The sequence below is a fragment of the Cervus canadensis genome, chromosome 4, assembly GCF_019320065.1.
Source record: "Cervus canadensis isolate Bull #8, Minnesota chromosome 4, ASM1932006v1, whole genome shotgun sequence".
Taxonomy (NCBI): Eukaryota; Metazoa; Chordata; class Mammalia; order Artiodactyla; family Cervidae; genus Cervus; species Cervus canadensis.
Genome location: NC_057389.1, coordinates 24,744,813 through 24,751,310, shown reverse-complemented (window position 1 = coordinate 24,751,310; position 6,498 = coordinate 24,744,813). Strand labels below are relative to the sequence as shown.

The following is a 6,498-nucleotide window of genomic DNA, read 5'->3' as shown; positions in this document are numbered from 1 at the left end:
TTTTAGACCAATGATGTTAATATTCACTAACACAGTAATTCATTCAGTAAATATTTATTGAATTCTTCCCTTCCTGGGAGGCTCCTGAAATAATATATAAAAATGATGGTGGCTTGACTTGACTAGTATTAAAAGGTAAACATGTCAAAATTTATGGATGAGATTTTGAGTTTGAGAGAAATAGAAACATTCCATGAAATTAAAAGATGCTTACTCCTTGGAAGAAAAGTTATGACCAACCTGGACAACATATTAAAAAGCAGAGACATTACTTTGCCAACAAAGGTCCATCTAGTCAATGCTATGGTTTTTCCAGTAGTCATATATGGATGTGAGAGTGAGACTATAAAAAAGCTGAGCACCAAAGAATTGATGCTTTTGAAGTGTGGTGTTGGAGAAGACTCTTGAGAGTCCCTTGGACAGGTAGGAGATCCAACCAGTCCATCCTAAAGGAGATCAGTCCTGAATATTCATTGGAAGGACTGATGCTGAAGCTGAAACTCCAATACTTTGGCCACCTGATGTGAAGAACTTACTCATTTGAAAAGACCCTGATGCTGGGAAAGACTGAAGGCGGGAGGAGAAGGGGACAACAGAGGATGAGATGATTGGATGGCATCATCAACTCAATGGACATGAGTTTGAGTAAACCCTGGGATTTAGTGATGGACAGGGAGGCTTGTCATCCTGCAGTCCATGGGGCAAATATTTAGACATGACTGAGTGACCGAACTGAACTGAACTGAAGAATGATACCAAGATTTTTGGCCTATGCAACTAAAAAAAGATGTCATTATCAAAGGTGGGAAAGGTTGTGAAATGGGTAGGTGTGACAACATATCAGATATTCAATGTTAGATAAATTGGTTTAAAGTTGCGTGTTTGTCATGAGCTCTACCATGTAATATGGAAAATTTTGTTATCACTCAAAGGAAAGGAAAATTCATGTGCAAATTAATTCTTTTAAGATACAGTTAGTAGTAGTCATTCAAATATATTACATTTTCATCTTTAAGAACTGAGTGAGAAGAGAAAATATAACTTTAACATGGGTAGATTTATTTACACTGCTGAGCTTATAAAAATTGAAAAATGCTTTCAAAATATGAAATTCTAATATTAAACCATACCACTATCTTAACTATACCATAATTTCTTCTTTTCTGGATTTATTCAACCAGTTTTATATTATTTCTGTTTATGTAAAAATGTATAAGCTGTTCAGTATGAAGATTTTAAAAGGTGATATTATCATTGGCTTTCTGGGGAAACTACTTACTTTTCTGAAGTTGTCATAGCTTCACATTAGAATTCATAGTTTCACATCAAATATTCTGAATACTTTCAGAATAATGTAATGTAGCTTACATTATTTTCAATGTGATTGTTTCATGTTTTTGTTTACTGATAACATGGGCATTTCCAAAAAAACCTATTTACTCCTCTGATATCTCAATATTTGTATCAAATTCTTCAACTCCAATGTTCTCTTTCCTTGTTTATTTTTATTTCCTCTTATATCTCACTATTTTTGGTTTTGTAAGCTATTATATTTTCATTGCACTCCTCATTACTTAAATTTTTATCATGTACATTTTTATACTTTCCCTTTAAGGAATATACATCAAGAAAAGATATGAAGGCATTTTTGAATTGGCAAAAGCTGACAAGATGAAAATATTATAGCATACATATTTATATAACAAAATATAAAAATTCATTGTAAAGCATTGAGGGGATTCATTATAATTTTCATACTTTTATGATTTTAACTGTATTAGAGTTAGCCATTTTTCTAGCCTAAAATTCTTTGAAATACATAAAATGTGTATTTCAGTTAGAAATTGAAGTGCTCTAAGGGCAGTGAGGAACTGACATGGTATTTGAGTATGTGGATTTGTTGTGACAGGTTTCTTGATTACCTATGAGTAGCATTACATCTGTATATTTTATGTGCACGCTACATTTAAGAGAAAAGCATTCCTGTGCTGCACATGTGTATATGAAGAGGCCAGTTGGGTGTAAAGACTCTATATAAAGTGACAAATGACAGAACTAGAGTTTTTCTTTATTCTGATCTAAGAAACACGTATATGCCATGTCAGTATGATAGTGTGAATTTCACAAATAAATCCAATACCTAGGCTTCTGTGCAAGTCCCTCTGTATGTTATTTATGTTTTTCTAAATGTTGTCTGATCACTTGGAGAGCAATGTGATCAAGCAGTTGTTCATTAATAACTACCAAGCTTATAGGTATGGGTACAATTTTTTTTCTCATTCCAGGTATGATAGATACTAATGCATGAAGATATTAGCTGTCAGAATACTTTCCATGTCAAATATTACATATTAAAATTGAAGTGAGATAGTGAAGTTTTCTTTCCTTATATAAATGGATTCCTGTTTTAACAGATAAGAAAAACTCGCCACATCAAGTTGATGATTAATATCCACAGCCTACAGTGTCAAAAATTAAACAGGCAAAATAAGAAAAACAATTTTTCTTAATGCTGAGATACAGCAGCCTTAAACGAGGGAAAATAGATCATCCGCCCACTCAACTTTCAGAAATGGATTTATAAGCTGTATTATTTTGTGTAATTTAAAAGCATACTGAGGAGTTTCAGAGCATAAAATCATCAGAAAAGCAAACTTTGAATCCTACCTTATTCTTATCTCCTCTATTACCAATGAGTCAAAATTTAACTTTTTATAAGCTGGTGTCATGCTATATCTAACTGCAAATCTGGTTGTTGTCCATCCTGATAAATTCCTTCTGGAACTCTGTACTAAGGAGAAACCTCTTAAATATTGCAAAGATGATCCTCATGATGACCCAGGCTCTGTAATTTAACTACCCAGAACCCTGAGTCAAAAATGCTTCTCCACATACATAGTACTGTTTCACATCTCTACTTTGTCTATCTTCAGAATTCATGGAAATCACTGTCCAGGATGGGTTATTTGTGTTCTTCCTACAGACTCCTATAATTGGCTCAGAGCTGTAAAGGTCACAGTTCACACAGTCACTTAATCTTTATCATAGCCCTATGCATTAGATAATATTATTCCATTCATAGATAACTGGGGCACAGAAGAGTTTGGCAAAAGTATTATAAGTGGTAAAACTGGGTTGAATTCAGAGAGACTGGGGTGACAATCTCTGCACTTGACCACTGCACTACAGAGGATCTTACACATACACTGCTATCATTCCATTAACCCTGTGAGTGTAAGTGTGAAAAAAGGTATGGTGTCCAATTTTGGAACACATGGACTATAGCCTGCCAGGCTCCTCTGTCCATGGAATTCTTCAGGCCAGAATACTTGAATGGGTTGCCATTCCATTCTCCAGGGGATCTTCCCAACCCAGGGATCGAACTCAGGTCTCCCGCACTGCAGACGGATTCTTTACCATCTGAGCCTCTGATTCAAACTCCTAGTTCCAAGAATCCATTTAATATATTGTCCTCGGATAGAGGACATATCAGATGTTAAACTGATAAGAACAATTGCTACATTTGATCTTAGCCAAAAGGCCGAGAGAATTATTCATTCTTTCTCTTCTGATAGTTTCTTGAAGACAAAGACCCATCTTACTCAATTTTGTGTAAAGAAATACCTATCATAGTAGTTATTTCCCAACAATGCAATATGCAAATATATTGAATTAAATTTAAAACAGATGTTGAATACCATCTTTTGTCCAGTTCCTGACACATTACTTAATTTTTGAAGGGTTAAAGGAAAGGAACAAAGGTAAGAAGTAAGGAAGAGGGAAGAAGAAGAGATAGGTTACTTTTAGAGTATTGCAGAAGAATCATTAAACGCACAATTTCTCCCAACAAAGAAACACTCCACAAAGGGAGTAGAGAAAGAATACATTTCTATTATTTAATTACCAATGCCCATCACAGGCAATCTGCTGAAATTATAAAGACAGAAATCTAATCCATTTATATAGACAACAACTGCAATCCATGACAGACATATTTTTAAGGTAAACAGCAAATGGTTTTCCAGTAAGTCTTGACAGAACCATTCATGACAAGTAGTACTTTATCTTTACCTGGTAATTTGGTTATGCTAGCTAATTGGTGTTATCTAGAGAAGAAAAAAAATATTCTCCTATCTATGACAGGAGTAGTTTAGCAACTTGGAGCAAGATTCTGCCCACCAAAATTGGGTTCCTATCCTCTCACAGAAACTAGGAGATAGGTGTGTTATCTCCCTTGATGTTACATTTGATAGGGATAGCTTCCAGGTTTCTGAGAAAGGCATTCTTTGGGTCAGAAATTTGAGTAAATGTCAATCTAGTCTTCAAAGTTATTTACATTTCAAAGAGAGGAGAAAGTACTTACAACAACTCTAAAATAAGTCCTCAAAAATGAGAGGAGGAAAATCTCTTATTTTCAACAGGGAGAATTAAGTTTCTCATTTTTAATATGTATGTGTCCTTACAGGAAAAGTGACTAAAAAGAAAGTCAGAGAAAGTTTAATGGGAAAGACCAGATCTGCCACTTCCTAGCCTTTTTCTTGGAGGGTGTATTTAATCTCTGTGGGGCTCTGCTTTTCATCTTGAGAGTGAGTGAGCTGCATTGGATATTATTTAAGGTCATGTTTGGATTTATTGCTCTATTTCAAAATAATGAAAGGACTGAGGATTCAGTGAGGATGACAGGTGGTGTTATTTTTCACATCCACACTTGTTTGAACTTTAATTACTCTGATCTCGCTAACACACAGTCAGTGACCTACCTTGAACACTTATAAACCTTTAAATCACAAGGAAATTAGAATTACTATGTCCCTATCATACACTTAACAGACATGTTTAAAAAGTATTGCTAACCTAAGAAAGGACAACTCTCTTTCACATTACTGAATACTTTAACAATGAGTAATGGACAAAAAAGAAAGATTTTTCTTGTTAATATTTTTTCTTTACATTATTTCTAGAGACTAATACTAGAATTGTGGCTTTGCATTGTCACTCTCTGAGTTATAGGGACTTACAAATACTATTCCTTTAGTCTGTGGACATGCATAAGGAGTTTTTTTTTTTTTAAACTCTTCTGTTCCTTAAAAACAACAACAAAATTCTACAGGAACAGGGATGCTAAAATCAATAAATATATATGTATATATTTTTTATATAAAAATAAATATATATATATATATAGTTTTAAATCTGAGAATTGTTTTCTTACATGGCTAACTTTAAAGAAAATCCTGGTAGTCAATCTAAGTTAAAACCTTTAACATTTCTGCTAAATAAATATTTACAGAAAAAAAAGAAGAAAAACACTTGCTTACAAGATGATTATCTCTGCAGAAAAAAAATTGATTAATTGTTTGTGCTCCCACCCCCCAGTGTTCAAGAAGCTTTATTTCTGAGTTTAATTTTCAAATAGGTAGAAAAAGGCCTAAAGAAGTAATCTACACAAAATTGGGTGAATAGTAAATCTATACAACCACTTGCAATGAAGTATATTATCGTGCATTGTTTGTATGAGTGTTTTGGAGTTACAGACATCATAAGGTGACTTCAGGGAAAGGATGTAACTACATCTATTTGGAATGTATTGAGCACCTCAGAAAAATATTTTAAACATTTGGTCCCACTCTCTTCCTTAAGGAGTAATAAGAAATGATAGTAATGACTGGAAAAAAAATCTTTCCTGCAAAGCTATTTTGAACCCTTTCCCAAAAGAATGCCCATAGTTTTTTCATTCTGTTTTTGATGGATGGATCATGACAAAAAATTAACTTTGTTTTCCATTTAAAAATCAACTTTGTTTTCCATTTAAAAATCAAGCTTTTCTGCTTTTGCATGAACTATACTGAATAAAGTTGTATCATGCTGTATTTGTCTACATGTTACATTCTTATTACATGTATTTCCATTTTTATCTGCCTTTCTTAATTCTATGACCTCAATGTTTGCCTCCATTCCCTCATTTTACTTAAATCATATGGGCTTCCGGAAGACTATAGAATAAGCTTCTATTTTAGGGACATGATGCCACCAGATAATTCTACATAGATAATACCTCCAAATACTCCATATCATTGTCAACTATCATGATCTCAATGAGGCTTAGTGGCCTATTTATTATACTTGCAAACCCCTCTTCCATTATAAGGTAAGAATCATTATTTCATTTTTTGTGGTAAAGTATATTTATATGTAAAACATATAATTTTTCATTTTTAAGTGTAGAATTCAGTGATGTTAATTACATTCACAATATTGTACAATATATCACCTCTCTTTTAAAAATGTTTTCATCAGCCCAAGCAGAAACCTTTTGACTATTAAGCAATAAATCCCCATTCTCCTCTTTCCCAGCTCTTGGTAACTAATCTACCTTCTAGGTCTATGGATTTTCCTATTCTATGTATTTATATAAATGGAATCATATAACATTTCTCCTTTAGTGTCTAGAATGTTTCACTTAGCATGTTTTCAAGATTCATCCATGTTGTAACATGT

The 6,498-nt window shown here is 33.3% G+C and overlaps 1 pseudogene; it reads right to left on the bottom strand.

Moving 5' to 3' along the window:
• Nucleotides 1-3,373: 3,373 nt before the first annotated feature.
• Nucleotides 3,374-3,554, bottom strand: LOC122441166 (annotated as a pseudogene).
• Nucleotides 3,555-6,498: the final 2,944 nt, after the last annotated feature.